The following is a 20,090-nucleotide window of genomic DNA, read 5'->3' on the forward strand; positions in this document are numbered from 1 at the left end:
AAAATGGTAAGAGCAATAGTGCTGATGAATATGATAAAAATACAAAAATAATTAACAGTAATTAACTCTATGCATTGGGTGTTACTATATGCCATTTCCACGTAGTATCACTTTGATTCCTCACACATATATAAATGCAGAACGGAATGATGATTATACTCAGTCTTCAGATAAGGAAACTCTTCATGCCCATCAACATATTTTAGTAAATGTTGGGGCTGAAATTCAAAACGAAGCAATCTAATTCTAGAGTGAGCTCATAGCTACTATTCTGTCTTTTTTATCTCCCTCACTGGGTTGTTATAAAAAAATAAAATAAAACATTGTATGTGAGGATACTTTGGAATCAGAAAATGCCTCTGTAGCTAATATTAGTATGTGCAGAAGACTGAAGAAATTGTAAGGGTTGTTCTCAAATTTCCTGTTTTTCTAATTTGCACTCTAAATGAAATTCGTTTTGTTGTTAGTTTTTATTCCTCATCTCATACGCACCCACAGAATATGTTATTGTTTATAAAGATTTGGTTCTTCTCCCTGCAGGTGAAATATACGCCTCTGTCTTTTTGAATTCAGGAGTGCCCAAGTGATTTGCTTTGGCAAGGAAATGCAAGCAGAAGTAATGTTTTACTTGGGGCTTCTCTGATTGTAAAACATGTATCAATATGATGTTTATGGGACAGATTGTAAAATGACTAATGAAAAGTATGCTTTTTGGTCAGAGAGGAACATGAGAAGTAAACTTGGCTACTGTAAGGCAATGAAACTTTTTAGCTCTTTTTCACTGCAGCATAACCTATTCTATCTCCACTGATACAACCAATAAGTTTCCTTACGCTCTCTGATTCACAAAGCAGTCTTTTATGACACTGTCTTTGTCTTACGATATAGGAGGTCAAGGGAACAATAAACCAGAAGATCAGAGGGCTAAGACGGAGAGATCCGATTGGAATAAACTAGTCCAATGGTTTCCAGACTTGAAGTAGAAAACAAAATTTCCAAAAAAGTGTAAAAACATTTTAATATAAAGTTATGGAATTTAGATTTATAAAAAAAAAATCTATCACTAATACATTGTCAGTGTCCCTTGTAATGATCACTTGAAACCACTTACCTAAAAATCTCATCTTAGGTTACTGATACAGAAAACAAGGCCTAAGAACAAGATAAGCCAGCATTTCCATCAGACCAGTCTAAAATGCAACCAAACTGCCATGACATCAGCAACAGGGTGGTATGAGTTGTTCTTTTCTTCCTCCCCCTTTGACTTACAACTAAATAGACATCTATAACCAAACAAAAGTCCTCTTCATTTTATACCAGATCCTCTAGGAGATTGCTACCCACTTGTGCATTCAAAACAGGTGGACAGGACCCCAGCAGGGGTTGCAGAACAACGGGAGTGGATGAGTCTGCCCTCTCCCACTTGCTCCAAATGGGAGAAGGGGAACCAGCAGAGCACACAGCTGAGTGGACACACATACGAGATAAGGAAATTTGTGGAGGTGCAGGCAGCCTTGTGGGAGAAGCCAGCATGTCACTGGAGCAGGACACAGAGAAGTCTGGGGGCAGAGGAGGGAGGGAGGAATTTGCTAAGGCAACCTCCTTCCCCACCGTGGCAGCAGAGGTAGCTGCCTGTCTGTAACAAGAGGAGAGAACAAAAGTGGTGAGGGAAAGACTGCCCAGGTACACATGAGCTATATCTAGAAGGTCTCATTTCTCTCCAGCAGTATCTGGAGTTCTGAGGAGGGACCTCCTTGACTGGGGGGATGAGAAGGAAAAGAAAGTGGGCAGACAAGAGTATCAAAGGGCACTGAAGGAACATGTTCCCTGCTCTCTGCTTCAGGGCTCTGGGGTTCCCGACACCAGGATCTCCCTACCAGGCTATGGTACCCCCAAAAAGTCTCCCTTGCTAAGCCCACTCCCTCCCTGGACTCTGAAGCAAGCTTTTTTTCACACATGCCCAAGAACAACCCCAAGAACCAGTTTCTACAGACTCTCAAAAATCGAGATATAGCGCCACCTTTGGGAAAACAAAAGAATATTTTCTAATTGTCAGGCTTGAGCTGCACCAGCAAAAATTAACAAATACTTATTGAAGAAAAGCATGTGCTATTTCAAATGCAAAAGCAGAGGCACATATTCCCAAACACTAAGAAAAACCAAAGAAATAGGGTATCACAAAAAGAAAATAATCCTCTAGCAACTGAATTCAAAGGTACAGAATATTGAGATCTGACAAAGAATTCAAAGTAGCTATTATTAGAAATGCAGGAAGTGACAAGAAAACTCAGAAAGGCCTGCCAATGAACTCAGGAATAAAATTAATGGCCATAAGAGATTCTCTACCAAAGAAAATGATTTTTTTTTTTTGTAGGAACCAAACAGAAATTCTGGAACTGAGGAAAACAGGGAATGAAATGAAGAACTCATTGGATATGAGGCTATGAGGTGGAAGAAAGACTAAGTAATTGCGGGGATAGGAATTCAGAAAGGATTCAGTTAGAAAAGGGTAGAAAACAAATATATTTTCTTAAATGAAAAAACCCTATGAACCTTAAGAATGTGAACAGAAAAGCAAATATAAGAGTAAATGTTATATTAGCTGGAGATGAGGAGGAAAAGGGGGCAAGGAATTTGTTTAAAAAATAATATCTGAGGGATCTTTAAACCTGGGGAACAAATTGGACATACACGTCCACCAAGCTTATAGAATTTCCTACTATCACAATGCAAAAAAAAAAGATCATTTCCGAGACACATTATAATGAAACCGTCACAAATTTAACGGCAAAGAAAGAAAACTAAAATTGTCCAAGGAAAAAAAGAAAGTTATCTACAAAGAAACTCTACTAGGTTATCAGTAGATTTCTCATCAAAAGCTTTACAGAACAGGAGAGCATGAAATGACATATTCAAAGTGATAAAAGCTTAAAAATTGCCAGCTGAGAATGCTTTATCCAGCTAAGTTATCCTTCATATATATGGGAGAAATAAAGGCTTTCCCATACAAACAAAACCTGAAGCAGTTCACCACCGTTAGACATGACTTGCAAGGGTGCCAAAAAAGTTCCTCAAGTAGAAAAGCAAAGAAGCTAATTAACAACATAAAAACATGGGAAAGGACACAATACCCTGGTAAAGGTTAAAAATAGACAATCGCAAATAGAAAATTGTTACTCTATATTAGAGTGGTGTGTTAACCACTTAATGCTAGTATAAAGTTAAAGGAGGAACACATTAAACAAAATTTCAGCTATTACAATTTGGTGATGAATTCACAGCATAGCAATAGGAAAATTGTAACATCAAAAATATAAAAGGAATAAAAGAGTAAAACCATTATAGTTGCAAGAGAAAAGTCGTTATCATGAAAAAAAAGGACTATTTTATTCCTATGAGATGCTTTGTGTAGGCCTCATGGTAACCACAAGGCAAATATCTAGAACAGGATCAAAAACCATAAAAATGGGGTACTGAGACAATCGCTAGGGAAAAACCACTCATTTACAAAAATAGACAGAAAGAAACGGGGGGAAAAAATAAGATAAAAAATAAGAGGAAGGCAAATAATGAGAGTGATAAGTCCTTATACAGCAACAATCACTCTAAATGTAAACAGATTGGATTCACCAATCAAGTGGCACAGAGTGAGTTTGGGGAAGGAAAAGGAGAAAAGAAAAAGAAAAAAAAAAGACCCAAATATATGCTGCTGAGCAGAGACTTATTTCAGGTCAAGAGGCATACGTATGCTCAAAGTGAAGGGACAGGAGATCGTCCAAGTGAGTGAAAACCAAAAAGAGCTGGGTTAGTCATACTTAGACAAAACAGACTTCGAGCCAAAAATGGCAGTAAGAGACAAAGACGGTTAGTATATAATGGCCAAGGGGTTAATAGATCAAGAAGATATAAGCAATGGTAAACAGACAAACGCCCAAAAGCAGAGCTCTGAAATATAGTAAGCAAATACTAAAAGACCTGAAGCAAGAAACAGACCACAATACAATAGTAAAGGATGTCAGTACACTACTGTCACCAATGGACAGTTCACACAGAAAACGCAACCAGAAAACACTGGATTGAACCACACTTTAGAACAAATGGATCTAAACAATAAAACAGTCCCCATCCAAGGAGCAGATTATACATTCTTCCCAAGTGTACATGGAACAGTTTCCAGCATATACGATGTGACAGGAAATTGTAGCAAATTTAAGAAGATTAACATCATACAACTATCGTTTTTGACCACAATGGTAAGGAACTAGAAATCTACAAGAGGAAAGCTGTAAACTCTATGACTACATGGAAACTAACTAATACAGTTCTGAACAACCAATGGGCTGAAGAAGAAATCAAAATGGAAATAAAAAATTAAATCAAAACAAATGAAAATGTATCCAAACTTATGCTATATGTCAAAAGTAGTTCTGGGAGGAAAGTCTTCAGTGATAAATACAGGAAGTAAGAAGCACAAAAAATTAAAACTAAAAAAATCAAAATTTACCTCTCAAGTAACTAGAAAAAAAGAACAAATTAAACCCAAAGTTAGCAGAAGAAAGGAAATACTAAATATCAGAGAGAAAATGAATGAAATAGAGACAAGAAAACTAAGAGCTGGTTCTTCCAAAAGATGCCTTCTTTCCTTCCTTCTTTCTTTTCTTTTTGTTCCCTTCCTTCCTTCCTTCCTTCCTTCCTTCTTTCTTTCTTTCTAAGGCTGCGTATGGGGCATATGGAAATTTCTGTGGCTGGAGGTCACATAGGAGCTGCAGCTGCTGGCCTACACCACAGCTTCACTGGATCTGACAGCAACACTGGATCTGAGCCGCATCTGAGACCTATACTGCAGCTTATGGCAATGCCACATCCTTGAGCCACTGAGGGAGGCCAGGTATCAAATCCGCATCCTCATGGACACGTATGTTGGGTTTTTAACCGGCTGAGCCACAACAAGAACTCCAAACCAATTTTTGAAGTGACACACCTTTAGTTAGACTAATAAGAAGGCTCAAATAAATAAACTTAGAACATAAAAGACATTAAAATTGCCACTATAGAAACATATAAACTCATTAACAACGAATTATGAACAATTACATGACAACAAATTAGACAGAAATACAAACATCTCTAGAAACACACAACCTATCAAGACTGAATCAGGAAGAAATAGAAAATCAGAAAAGACCAATAACAATGTAAGAGATTGAATCAGAAATCAAAATCTCCCAACACAGAAAACCCCCGAACCAGACAGTGTCAGAGGTAAATTCAACCAAACATTTTCAGGAAAAATAATACCAATCCCTTCTTAAGCGCCTCCAGAAAACTGGAGAAGGGACTACTTCCAGACTCATTCCATGAGGCCTGCTTTACTCTGGTAACAAATCCAGATAAGGGCACCCGAAGAGAAGAAAACGACAGACCAATATCCCTGGTGAATGCAGATATAAAAATTCCCCAAACAATATTAGCCAACTGAATTCAAGAGCACATTAAAATATTTATACATCATGATCAGATGGGATTTATCCCTGGTATGCAAGAATGGTTCAACACACAAATCAATAAATACAATACAGCCCATTAGTAAAACGAAAGATAAATATCATAGAAACAGAAAACGCATTTGGCAAAAGACATCTTTTAGTAATAATAACAATAACAATAATAACAATAATAACAATAAAACCCTTCACAGACTGGGCATAAGGAACACACCTCAACATGAGAAAGGCCGTATTCGACAAACACAAAGCTAACATTATACTCAATGGAGAAAAATTGAACGCTTTTCCTCTGAGACCAGAAACAAGACAAAAATGTCCACTCTTATGCTCTTATTCGATACAGTTCTAGAAGTACTAGATAAGGCAATTAGATAAGACAAAGAAATAAAAGGCATTCAACTCCAAGAAGCAAAATTGTAACTATCTGCACATGATGTGAGTGTGTATGATGAAAATCCCCACGACTCAACCAAACGTCCTGTGGGTACCAGCCAACAGTTTCACAGAAGTTGCAAAATACAAAATAAACATACAGAAATCAGTTGTATTTCTATACACCAATGGTGGACCATCTAAAAAAGAAAGAAAATGACCCTGCTAAAAATAACACTAAAAACAAAATATTTAGGGATAAATTTTAACCAAGAAAAGTACAGCTCTGTGCAAGAAAAACTATAAGACTGCAGAAAGAAATTGAAGACGACACAAACAAATGGAAAGACATTCTTCTAGGAGTTTTATGGTGATACCTGAGAGGTTCTACCTTTCAGTTATTAAATCCATCAAATAAATCTTTTGAGTGCTGTAAAACAGGGGTCCAATTGCATTCTTTTTCACGTGGGTATCCAGATTTCTCAGCACAATTTGTTGAAGAGACTACCCTTTCCCCATTGACTAGTATTGAACTCCTTATCAAAGATAACTTAACCATAAACATAAGGGTTTATTTCTAGGCTCTTTCTTCTGTTCCATTGGTCTATGCATACATTTTTATGCCAATACCATACTATTTTGATTACTGTAGTTTTAAGATTTAGTTTGAAATAAGGAATTCTGATGAAACCAACTTTGGCTTTCTCAAGATTGATTTTCATATTCAAGGTGTGTGTGTGAGTGTGATTCTACATGAATTTTAAGAATATTTTTTTATCTCTGTGAAAAATGCCACTGGGAATTTGACAAGGATTGCATTAAATGTGTAGATGACTTTGGGTGGCATGGACATTTTACACTATTGACTCTTCTACTCCAAGTATATAGGATATTATTGTGTCTTCTTCAACTTCTCCCATCAATGTCCTCAGCTCCTCGGTTAAATTTATTCCGAAATACTGTTTTATTTTGATGCTGTGCAAATGGAATTTGTTTCTTAGTGTCTCTGATAGTTTGTTGTTAGTGTATGGAAACAAATTTATTTTTTCAGGTTCGTCTTTTATCTTGTAACTTTACTGACTTTTATGCCTCCTCACCGATTTTTGGTGGCATCCTTAAGAGCTTCCATATATAAGAGCACGTCATGTGCAAGCAGGGAAAAAAATTGTTTCTTCATCTCTGACCTTGATGCCTTTTTATGTCTTTGTCTTGCTTAACTGTTATGGCTAGAGCCTCCGATATTATGCTGAATAGAAATGAGGAAATCGGACATTCCTGTGTTTTCCTGAGTTTAAAGGAAAAACTTCCAGCTTTTCATCTTTGAGTAGGATGTTATCTGTGGGCTTGACATACATGACTTCTATAATGTTGAGTATATTCCTTCTACACTTCATTTCCTGAGAGTTTCTCCCAAGAAGAGATGTGGAACGTTGTCAAATATAGGCATACCTCACTCCTTGTTTTGTTGTGCTCTTTATAACCTGAAGGTCTGGGCAACTTTGAATTGAGCAAGTCTATAGGGCATCACCGTTCCAATGGTATGTGCTCACTTGGTCTCTCTGCTACATTTAGGCAATTCTTGCAATATTTCAAAAATTTCCCAAACTTTAGGGCAGTCTGTGATCACTGATCTTTGACGCCACTACTGGAAAGTGATTATGACTCGCTGAAGGTTCAAATGAGAGCTTCTTTTCCCAATAAGGTCTTTTTTAGTAAGGTACGCACATTAGAAAGATATAATGGCACTGCATGCTTAACAGACTATAGTGCATTGTAAATTTAACCTTTAGAGGCACTAGAACACTGAAAACACACACACACACACATCATGTAACTTGCTTTATTGATGTCTTCACATTATTGTGGTGAACTGGAACTAAATCAGCAACATCTCTGAGATATGCTTGTACTTTTTATGCTTCAATGAGACTCCATGACATTTATGACCTGAGATATCAGGGTAATCAGAAGTTAATTAAACTGGGGAAGAATTGAAGAGAGAATGGGAGGAAGATCTCTATTGCTAGGCCTTCCTTTACAAATAAGTTTCCCCTCAAAAAAAAAATTATATATATACACACATATTTCCTTTTCTTCTCTTTCATGATCTCAATTTACTTTACAAAGAATTTTTGACTTCATAAATAATATATCCCAGACCCTGCCTGAGACAAAGGATTCAAAAAAGAGCAATAAATAGAGTCTGACTCTATCATGGTGAGCACTAAAGAGGCAAGTATTGAAGGTCATGGCAATAACAGGGAGACTTGACCTAATCCTGAGTAAGTGTCCTTGTCATCATGGCCTTTGAACTAAGATTGAATGATGAATAGGAGTTAATTAAGAAAAGAACCTTCAAAGTTAGAAGAAGCAGAATTTCCTAGAGTTGAACTTGAGGAGATAAAGGAAACTTGGGCAGCTTGAGTAAATAAAAAGTCAGTATGTCTAGAGAAAGAGAGAAAAAAAAAAAGAATGGAGTTAAAAAAAAGTAAGAAAATGATAGGTGATAGGACAAACAGATTGATGTATAGGCAGAAAAGTGGAGATTTCCTAAGTTTTGGTTTCTATTTTCTTAATCAAACATGAAAAACTAAACTGAGAGTGATAAGACCTAGACGAGCGTCTTCATAAATTCCACATTTTAAAGTCCAGGTGAAGGAGAATTAACAGTGAGAGTATCATGAGGAAAAAAAAAAAAAGTGAAGTATACACACCGATATTACGGGGTTAAGAGGCGGGACAAAGAGCCATGCAATAGCATTAGGTTATAGCCATTAGAAAGGGAAAGTAAAGGAGAAAATAATGAAAAGTAGACAAGTCCTGTGAGCTCCATAAAATTAAGAATTACGGATTGCATTATTTTAGTGTCTTTTATTGTTTTACCTAATAAACCATGAAAGGGCCTATATATTGTGAAAAACACCCAGACCTTATACCTTTGTATGGGAATCATCATAAAAGCTGCTACCCCTACCCAAGGGTTAGAAACACCTTATGGAAGAAATACAGGCACACATGAGAGAGACACAGCTTGGCAGATTGTGTTCATGGCCAAAAAAATACTTGTCAGCATGCTTCTCTGAGTTCGTGGAAACTTTTTTGACAAAGAGGTCAATGTGAGTCTTCTGCCACCTGACAAACTGTTGTTTGCGATCATCTTATAATCATATATGTCATTTTCATGCTTTTCTGAGTTTTCCCAGTTTATTGCTGATGATAGCTTTTACCAAAAACTAATGAATTGTAGGAAGTTATATGTCGCATACATAAAGAAAGGAAACAAACACTTCTTATTGCTCTTGGAAGATGTATTTAATTCAAATTTTACAATTTGGATTCAGCATGAATTGCAATAAATGGATCTTCGGCAGAGTTACTAATAGAAAACTGAGCTGTGCCATCACTGGAAACATAGACTTTAATTCCTGTACAACTGCTACCAACTTTATCTCCAGAGATAACATCACAGTATGTGCCACCAGGAAGACCAGTTTGCAAAGTTGAAGATAATTGCCTGTAAAATAAAAGCTAAGATGTAACTTGAGTTCAACACAATTAAAAGCAGGAACACGGGCCATCTCTAAAACAAGCAGCTTAACTCTGAGCCATAGAACTCTAAGGAGTCAGGGACTCCCTGCAAAGAAAATACAACACAAAGACTTCTCCAGTGGGTGTAAATCTTTTCCTCAGGGCCAAAACTATTCTTACATAAAGCACAGCAATTTCCCAGTCAGTAGGGAACATTATTTTGTAAAATTTAAGGTCGGAAGAGTATCATTGCAAATTGGACTGGATCGCCTCGCTTAGAGAAAAGTGCTTCTCATGGTAAACGCAAGTATCTTAAACGTGTCCTCATCTGAGCACAAGAAAATACCGATTACTTCCAAGAATTTAAATTTGATTATTTCCTCAAAAATTTATTCTTTTCAAGAGGAGATAAAAAGTTGCTTGCATTTCTGTGAAGCAGTATATGGTTTTCAAAGGTAAAGCCTCTCATAAATCTATTTTGCTCTTCTCATCTACAAACGATAGAAATTAAAGAATCAGCCGTGGATTCTTTGATCAAGAAAGAGATGAATTTGTTTTAGTTTTCATCAGTAAAATACAGTTTGGGCTACAACGAGCTAAGCATGAGTAGCGGCAGACCCTGGACTGACACATGTCAACTGCTTGCAAAGAGGACTTCTGGGTATGTGAGGGAATCAATACACCTGAAGCAGAGAATTCAGGGAACACAAATGAAAAGTCAGTAAGGAGAAGTCTCAGAACTAAAACTCAAAAGATCTCCTGAGATCGATCATTGAACATAACATACATATTCTTTATATACATACTTTAAAAGACATTATTTGTCACAGAGAGATACGACAGTGAAAACAGAACTAGACAAACTCAAAAGCACTAGAGACCAGAATAGGCAAAAAAGAGAGAGAGAGAGAGAAAAGTGTTTTGGTCCTGAGGCAGAATTTGTCTTGATTTCAACAAAGGCTGTAAGTCATTCTTCCAGGGATTTCGCAACTTTTCTATTAACTACTTTGTGTATTTTGTGTGAAGTGTGCATATGTAAGCATATACACGGGCATCCTATCCATCTGCATATGATACACAAAAGTGCACGGAAAGTAATTGCTCAGAACAGAAAGCCCTTAGGAGAGGGCTTATGGGGAGCAGATCAAAAGAATAAAGCTATCTTTTTCTTTGGGCCGTTTTCTCATCACTATGTTTTCTTAATCCACTGACTAGAGGATGTTTCAGGTGAAAAATCTGAAAAAATCAGATTTTTTCACCTATGAAAAAATTAGGTGAGCAGAAAGAAAACAGCAATAAACCAAGAACATATAAAAGCATAAGCATTATTTCAAATGGGTATCAACTTACCAATCATCATTGTTAAAGACAATGAATCCTCTGTTTCCTCTTCCAAAAGCTACCTGGTTGCTTCCGTTATCCCACCAGTTTGCAAAAGGTTGGCCGTCCACCACGTTACGGAACCAAACCATGTTCCTAAGACAAAATGGCATGGGAAACATTGATGAGTAATTCCATGGCTTCAGATAAAGTCTTCAGAAGGTTTATTATTAGAGGATACCTCTAAACAAGTAGTCTTACCTTATCTGACGCCATCGATGCTCACAGACCCAGTCATTGCCACAGGTAGTATCTGCATTAATAGTAACTTCCTTAATGACCCCGTTATTATTTGGTGGCCCAATCCAATCATTAACATCCTTGATTGGCAAAAAGAAATCATTTTAAAAGACGGCATGTTTAACACAGCCTGTTCCCCAAACTCAATCTGTTCTATTGGGGTCTTCATGGTGTCTTCATTTAGAATCCAACTCCTTCATTATTTTTACTTTTCTCCTTCCAAACTTCACCTTCTCTGGGCCCATATTTCAAACAAGGGTATGATTGGTTTTGGTTTTTTTTAACTCTCTCGTTTGCTTTCCAAGGAATTGCAATGATTTCTTAACATCACTTGTAGATAATGTAATTTCATGGAAACGGCAAGGACTTTTGCGTCAGAAACAGCAGGTTCTATGACAACTGGCCAAGAAAACTTAGATAATATTCATCATTTCTCTGCCTGATTTTGCTCTTCTTAAAATGAAGCTTTTGCTTTGTTGCTATAACATTGAAATAATTTATGTAAAAATGCTTCAAAAAATCTGCTAAATAAATATTACTTTCTTTCATTCCTCCTTGTTGAGTAAGTGCACTAATCAAAACACCACAATAATCTTTACACACCTGACCAAACTTTTAATATTGTGCGTTTCTCTTTTAAATGTAGTTCTCTTTTTTCTTCAGTTTTTTGAAGCCCACACCCACTGCATGTGGAACTTCCTAGCCAGGGATCAAACCTGAGCCACCGCAGTGACAATGCTGGATCTTTAACTTCTCAGGCATAGGGAACTCCAATACTGTATTCTTCCGACTGGTACTTTTAATCATTAAATAAACAACAGACTATGCCTAGGAAGGTTATCAGAGTGTGTCTTAGAATCATGCCGTATCATAAACAGTGGACAAATCAAACGTTTCTAGCATGCAGAAGTCCTAAAAAGTCTTGGAAATGTTATGGGAAGAGGGAGAATGGACTTATGCCATGACTCCTGCCATCAGAAATAGGGCCAGTTACTGAAAATTATAGGAAATAGGCTCAGGAGAAGGGGACATCTTCCAAATAGTAAAGCTCGCTAAAAACAAAACGAGGTCCTCCACAAAGGAATGAGCTTCCTAACTTGAAAGGGATCGAGGAGAAAGTAGATAAATACCTATCTTGGGTGCAATGAAGACGATTTTCTAATTCAGGTATGAAGTTGCTACTTGAGGCTGCATGTGAAATCTTCCGATTAAAGACAAAGTTTACCTCTAACTTTCCAAATACTTCAACACTCTATGTCTCAGTTCCTTTTTAAAATTACTGCTCAGATTCATGTCTTTGCCACATTGTCAAAACTTCTCTGCTCTTTCTCCTTCCTAGAACAGACTGCAAACAGCTCTTCTTTAAGACACGCACTTTCCTTCTTCTTCTGTTTTCCCTACTGAACCTCCGTTCAACTAGGCAAATTCTCTGCACGCCAGTACAAAACATTTTAGAAACGGATTTAACAAATATTTGTTATCCTCCCTGTGCTGAGGGCAGGTACTTTTTAAAGGGGTTGGCAAGTGTGGCTTTTTCATCCTCATATCAGTGCTATGAAGTAGGTCTTTATGAGAAGCATACTTATCTTACTCGCTGTATCCTTATTTTCAAGTGGGTTATTTGGGGGCAGGAAGTAGGCTCACCATATCTGGAAATAGCTGGCCCACTCTGGGTCAATAGAAACCTGTCGTTTTTATTTTTTAATATCCACCGTATTGCTAAAAGAGCCCTGCAACAGGCTGGCCTTCCCTAAATATTTGACAAAATACGTAGTGTATGTCACGGCATCATGTGCAAGTAAAACCTCTTCTCCTTGAGAAAGAGATATTTTTTGGACAACACCAAAACTTACTTGTCCATTCACAAAATTTCTTGCCCAACGGTAGCTTGACATCACTCGTGTGAATCCGTAAGGGTGGGCGAGCATAAATCCAACTGCCACTTTGTACAGTCTAAAAGGCACAGAATACCATCATCACAGAAGAAAACAATATTTTAACGTCATTCAAAGGTAGCTTCAAAATCGGGGAACTGTGTTTCCTACCTAGCGTCCCAGAATGTAAGAATAGATGCTCCCCCTGCTCCATGCCCTCGCTGGTTGTCATGGTTATCAACAAAGACAAGGGCTCTATCAGAGGGCATGAAACCCCAGCCTTCTCCCCAGTTCCTACAAAACAAACAATAGAACGTTAAATTCAAATAAATGCATTCGTTCATAACAGTTGTAGAGTAACCTAATATGTCTTTCCTTCAGTAGAGGACCCTCTAATGAAATGATTATTCTGTAGGGCCTTTGAAACATAAATTACATAGATATATAATCCTCAGACACATTCCATGTATGTTTATATGTAGGAATACTTCAATTACATTCATGTTACAGGTAGAAGATGTGTGTGACAAAAATTAGTTTCCAATAGTTTGGGTATATGATGATGGAGGTGGATTTCCAAAGGGTGAACGAACATTGATATCACACTCTACAGAATGACAAGTGGGTATAAAAGAAGGCTTACATACTGTATTCGTAGAAGATAAAGAGTTTATATATGAAATTAATTTCTTAATATATCTAAATTCTACAGTACGACCACATTATAGCGACTAAATCTTCTGAATAATAACTAGCACTAATAGATTATTTACCAGTATTGGTCAAGTCTAGTACAGTCCTCTAATACACAGATGCAAATCTCTATGTTTTGGCTTTCTAGACATACTTCCTTGTGACTGACATTCTAAATAAGAAATATAATCAATTGCAGTCTGGGGAATTATACCACAGTATTAGTCAATGAATCCGTGAAAGACATCTGCCTTGAGAAGGTAACCCGTGTTGGAGTATGGCACAAATATGTGTGAAGTAAATCCAAGTATAATTCACATTTCACTTACTTCAAGTAAGACATCTTCTCTCCACTCCACTTGCGCACAACGGTGCCCAGTTTTGCACCGTATTTAAATTCTGTCACGCGGCCATTTCCAAAGTACTCACTGCTTTGAATTGCCTCACCACCCAAATCAATCACCTAGTAGAAATGGAGACGAAACTCTCATGTTAAGGAAGAACTTTAACAAGGTAAACTAACACTACCCAGACAATAGCTTTATACTGTCTGTGTTGCACCAAATGCCCCTAACGGTTTGCCTTATAGCAAGATTCCTGTTTCTTTGCTACACCTATGCTAAGAAAGTACAAGTGATGGGACAAAAGGACCTGTAGTCCTGTGGAATTACTGGCCTCATGTAGTCTCACATGTCAATGATAAGAGTAGCTCGCGCGTATAGCAGCACTTAATATCTGCATGACGATATTTCTACGTGGTTGATAAATATTAACTCTTTAATCCTTCAAAGACATTACCATGACCCCTTTCGATTAATTTTGGAGAAAAAAAAAATTGCTACCCAGACAAGTTAGTTAGCCTAAACCAACACAGCTGAGAGTGCTAGAGCCAAGAGTGAGTCACACAGACTAGCTCAGGACAACAACTGCATTACCACCCGTCATCTCGAATGCTCTCTGGGCAGCTGATAAATGCTACAAGCTGTCTGCAAGCTAAGGAGATTCTCCGCGTTTGTATCAAACACCTCTTGTCATACAGCTAGATGTGCTACCTCTGACTCGAAGGGGGTTAAACAACACCCTGCTGTGTAAATGCTGTAGCCACTAATCTACACAGAAATGGTACTTTCAGTGAAACCCGCTACTGCTTTTCTAACGAATTACATTACAGGGTTTCCCATGCACGTATACACATTGAGGTACCTCCTGGAATATGAAAGGTCGACTTCCGGCAGGGAACCAGTTGGTGTTTAGGTTGTGAAGTTTATCCAAAACTGCTTTTATGTCTCCAGGCCACATGTGCTTAGAAGCATCAATTCGGAACCCTGCTACACCAATGTCAATGAGTTTGTTTAGATAATCAGCAATCGTGGAGCGCACATAATCTTTTTCCAGTGCAAGATCAAGAAGACCAACCAGTTGACAATCTCTGACCTACTGAGGCAAAAATGGTGTGACTCATACAGAAAACATCATCTTTCCCTGAGCATTCACCTGACTATGCATTCATTTACTCATTAACAGACATTCCTTTACTGCATTCTAGGCCTTGGTCTCTGAGGAGACTGCCATCCTCATATGCGCATGCCTGGACAATATTTTCTAGTACGAAAATGGAGAAGGTAGGAAGTAAAGAGGATGAGCTTTTTCACTGGGAGAAATTCAATTTGGAAAACACTATTTTAAGCATTGCCCTGAAATTCCTTTTATTTCACTGTGTTTCTTTCCATGGCCCCATCTCTAGCATATGGAAGTGCCCAGCCCAGGAGTCCAATCAGAGCTGCAGCTGTGACTGATACCACAGCCTGGGGCGATGCCAGATCCTTACCCCACGAAGCAAGGCCAGGGATCATACCCACATCCTCATGGACACTCTGTCTGGTTACTAACATGCTAAGCCACAGAGGAACTCCAGGTTCTCATTTTAACAGTCAGACTTGGAACCCTGTTTTCCTAAGGAATCTGGACTAATAGCTTTTAAATGGAGAGCAATAAGCTACTTGCTGAGAAGCACAGATAGTTCTTGCTTTTTTAATTTTTTTACTTACTTGATAAGGATCATTATAGCTCTCGATTCCTCCACTTGCAGTTTTACATTTACCATCGTTAAAATCCCAAGCAGAGTATGGGACTGCTGGAAACTCCCTGTTCCAGGGTTGCAATAACTTCCACAAGTGGTGCCCGTTCCTGCAGCTGCACCACTTCCACACATATGATTAATGACAGCATCCACATAAATACGCACCTGAAAGTCAAAGGTTCCATTTCAGGTTACCTTCTAAAGAGGCAGAAATTAGAAGACTCCTGATCAAGGTGTACCGCATGTTAGCAACACTCTAAGATACCTCTTCCTTATCTTATACCTTAGCTTCCCAGAAGAGCAAAGGTCAAGTGTGAGGGAAAATCACTGGGAAGGCCCACAGGCGTTCTAGCCATTTGGCCAACGACCTGCGTGTGGGATACACTGAGAGAACCCCAAACTACCATAACCACGAAAAAAAACACAGCCTTTTTATGGTGGTCAGTAAGAAGCAGTTGAGGCCGGAGCGATTATTGACTTTTGACATGCCCATAGGTCGTCCTTAGAAATAAGCAGCCAATTTCTACCACCTGTGTAGGGTCAGAAGAAGGAAAAGTAGATATTCTCGCTCATTACGCTCCTCCTCTAAGAGAAAATAATTATGGCATTATTTACCATCAAAGGACCTACAGGAAGGAAGACCCCAAAATTATGGGTGGGGACACAAGCCACATTAAGGCAACAGCAAAACCTGTAACCAGAATTCCAATTTCTAACTCCAAAACAATGTCCCCCAGAAAGGTGTAGGGTCATATGGGGTCAAAGTTGATATTCTGCTTCATCAGTAAGTTCATGGCCTTAAACTCTTACTTATATCTCCTGTAGTAGACAGAGGGCACATACACAAATGTTTACCAATGTCGAACATGAGACAACAATCACATTTGAGTTTAGAGCTAAAGCATGCAGTGGACCTCGAAAATATAGGAAAACTGTTCTTCTCAAGAGGAAATTGAGACAGGAGAGAGAAATGAGTTCTCTACACAAGATTTTTAAAGGAAGCTTTAATTCACTTACGCCAACGTTGTTACATCTAGTCACCATGTCTCTGAATTCATTTTCATTTCCTGATCTGGTACATAACTTGTAACTCACTGGTTGGTATCTCTCCCACCAAGGTCTTGAAGGGTTAGTGACTACTATATTTTCATTGGGAGGGGAGACCTGCAAATAAAACAACCTTAATAAGTATCAAATTATGGCTCACTCTGTATCACTGACCATCCTGGAAACTATTCAGTAACACAGTATTTTTTTCTTTTCTGAATCTTTGTATATGCTGCCACCGTTCTTTACAACCAGGTAAGAATATCAATATCATAGCGGAAATGTCCTGCTTAAAAAATATGGTATTAGAAATAAAACAGTGAGTTGCCAACAATTTCACGTGTGTTTCTTCTTCAGAAAACTGTTTTACTTCGCCTACTTAACCTGTGAACTAACGTCCCAGCTTCACAGACACAGATCGCAATACCTTTTACTCTAAGCACGGCAAAATCTCCAATTTATACTGCGAACCATACCCACCTGTACCCCTCCAAATCCTTTGGGGCCCAAATACCGCTCACATTCAAGAGCAATGTCAACCCAGCGCCATTCAAACAGATGGACAATAGACGTTCGTCCAGACTGGGTTTGTGGGGCATACTGAGCCCAGCAGAACCCAATGGCTGAAAGCAGCAGAAACAACTTCATTTTGCTCTGAGGTTGTCAACGGTCTTCCCGGCAAGTATTTATAATCCTGCAAGAAGCATATTTTACAAAGCAAATATTGACATGAATAAATACTTAGAGCACAAACCATGAATGCATACTCCAAAAATAACTATTGATAATTACACTAAACAGGTGAGGAACATCCTGAAAATCTCCCAGGAATACTATCTAAATGACCTTTTCAGACAATGTTTTCCTTACTGAGGGAACAGCAAGTTTTTAAACATCTGGCATGTTATCTATAGAAAGGCCTTAATCATGTATTGTTTAGGTAGGATTAGATCTTATTTCTGAAGTCCTTCACTGACAGAGGCGGAATTAGAGCCAACTGAATTCACAGTCACAATGTTGCCTAACTGTCTGTAAACACGTGCAATGTTTCCATTGTAAAAAGACACATGTTATTCAACTCAGTTCAGTTGGTACCTCCTATCCCAGTTGTTAGATACTTGAGATTCTCCACTAAGATTTAGGAAGTTATCTGGAAGTGAAATGACCACGACTTTAGGAGTCAGATTTTTTTTTTCCCCACGCTTACATTAACGCATGTGAAAATGCACTGGCTGTAGCAGGAAAGAATGGATTTTTTTTTTTTCTCCTTCTAGCAAAAAGTCCCTTATATGTGCTAAAACACTAAGTTAATGAATCCACGTCTATTTTCCTTCGTAAGGTACAAGAAATCCTAGTAAAGACATAACCGTACCGGTGGGAAAAACCTAATCCATTCATCCAACAGGTAGTGACCGAGTGCTTTTGCTAAATGCCGGCATGATACTCAGGATACAAGGATGAACAAGACAGACAAGACTCTTGTTCTCAGGCAGCCTACATTCTAGGGGAAGGTAAGGAAAACATAGCAGGAAGGAATGATAACAACAACGATACTAAGTTAAAGAGAGCAGTGAGAACTAGCATGAACCCACGGTGCAGTAGAAGGGAAAAGGACTGGCCCATCAGGATATTTTAGACTGGAAATAGTCAGGAAAGCTGTTTCAGAGGGAGTGATTGTCAGCCAGAACTGGAAGGAGTAGAAGGACCCACTTATTTGAAGATCAGAGGAACAGCAGTCTCCATAGAGGAAAGTGCAACAGCAAAAGCCCAAGGTAGGAACAACCATGGGATACTCAAGTGACACTGAACAAAATTTAAACATCTGTGCAGCTAAACAATGTGTGAGTGATAAAGGGAAGAGTAAAATGAGATGAAATCAGAGAGGTAGGCCAGATCATGTAGAACCTTGTAGAACATAAGGAAAGAGAGGGCTTTTGAAGCTGAAAGAAGATGAGTGAAGAGATTCTGATTTCCTTTCCAAGAAAACCATTCTTGCTCTGCTGTGAAAAACCGGATTATAGGAGGACACGACTGGGGGCCAAGAGGCTTTTGTAGTGGTCCACGAAAGAGGAAAGTGGCTGCTCTAGGGCCCTGATAGAATATATCTCAGAGGTGGAGAAGCAATCGGTTTATCGATAGATTAGCGCCGAAGACTGGGGGAAAGAGAAAAATTGAAGAAACAGGTATCTGATGACACCATTTACTAAGATGAGGAAAAGTGAGGAAGTACTAGCTTTGTGGAAGGGGTTCCGAGAGCACTCTGTGAATCCCAACACTCTCCTTCGGTCCCTCCTCCAGCCCACGTTGTGAACATACTCTGTGTCCTATTTTTCTCATTCAGTTCCAGCTGCTGTAACAAGAATGCCATATAGGCTGGATGGCTTAGCACAAATATTTCTTTCTCACATTTCTAGAGGCTGGGACACCCAAGACTACACTATCAGCAGCTCCAGTGTCTTGCGAAAGCCCCATTCCATGTTCACAGACAGCAAGCTTCTTGTATCCTCACGGAGTGTGGAGCTCAGAGATCTTGATTCTCCTTCTCTTCGTACAAGGACACTAACCCATCATGGAGCCTCCACTCTCATGACGTCACTTTAACCTAAGTTGTTCCCAAAGACCCCACAGCCTAATAGCATACCATTGGGAGTTAGGAGTTCAATATTTCAAATTGTTAGAGGGGCAGAACACAAGTGCAGAGTCCCCAATATCTATCTCCCGCAAAAAATAAACATTTTGCGTATTTGACAAGCAATTTTATTGTTGCATGACTTTCCAGGGCTTTTCTTCTTTCTTGTATCACCCTTCAATAGCTAGTAACTACTCCTACTTTCATATGCAGTTGAAAAAATACTTTTATGAAACTTATATTGATATTCTCAGCCATAGTTATGTACTCCTCTGTATGGCAGGTGTTAACCTATGGGATGTTATTGATATTGGATTTATGTTATAAAAAGTAAGGATTTACATGACTGTCATCCTGGATAAGCCTTATTAAGAGCAGATTTCATATTTAATATTCCTAGCAAAAAAACGGCACGATGGCTCATTTGACCTCTAAATGGTTTTTAATACCATTAGTCTGAACAGATATGTGCTACGTGTGTCAAAGGTACTCTAGTTTTTGAAGAGTGTTGGTGAAGAAATGTAAAAAGTTAATTTGTACATTGTTTACATGTTGTGACAAATGAAATTTATTATTAACATTAAATTTTCCAGGGGCTTTTTTTTTTTTAGTTTATTCTAATCTGGCTACAAATTTTTTAAAAAAATATTTATGTGGGAGAAGGCAACTTGGAGGAAGAGTAGGGGGAAACGCTTGCCGTCTCCCACAAACACACAATAAAAACCCATATCTGTGTGAGG

At 38.3% G+C, this 20,090-nt stretch overlaps 1 pseudogene across 1 annotated transcript in view; it reads right to left on the reverse strand.

Annotated features, from left to right (window-relative positions):
- Positions 1-9,172: 9,172 nt before the first annotated feature.
- The window catches only part of LOC100522672 (pancreatic alpha-amylase-like), a 34,354-nt pseudogene continuing 23,436 nt past the window's right edge, over positions 9,173-20,090 (reverse strand). The window contains exons 2-11 of the transcript XR_002343548.2: positions 17,202-17,415; positions 16,692-16,838; positions 15,643-15,839; positions 14,798-15,028; positions 13,924-14,057; positions 13,073-13,195; positions 12,881-12,980; positions 10,989-11,107; positions 10,758-10,883; positions 9,173-9,393 (exon numbers count right to left, since the gene is read on the reverse strand). The product of XR_002343548.2 is annotated as a pancreatic alpha-amylase-like (transcript). The remainder of the gene's footprint in view (positions 9,394-10,757; positions 10,884-10,988; positions 11,108-12,880; positions 12,981-13,072; positions 13,196-13,923; positions 14,058-14,797; positions 15,029-15,642; positions 15,840-16,691; positions 16,839-17,201; positions 17,416-20,090) is intronic.

Source organism: Sus scrofa, chromosome 4 (genome assembly GCF_054392235.1).
Source record: "Sus scrofa isolate SSC_HxYL_T2T_F1_AM1 chromosome 4, Sscrofa_HxYL_maternal_Yorkshire_Landrace_v2.0, whole genome shotgun sequence".
Lineage (NCBI taxonomy): Eukaryota > Metazoa > Chordata > Mammalia > Artiodactyla > Suidae > Sus > Sus scrofa.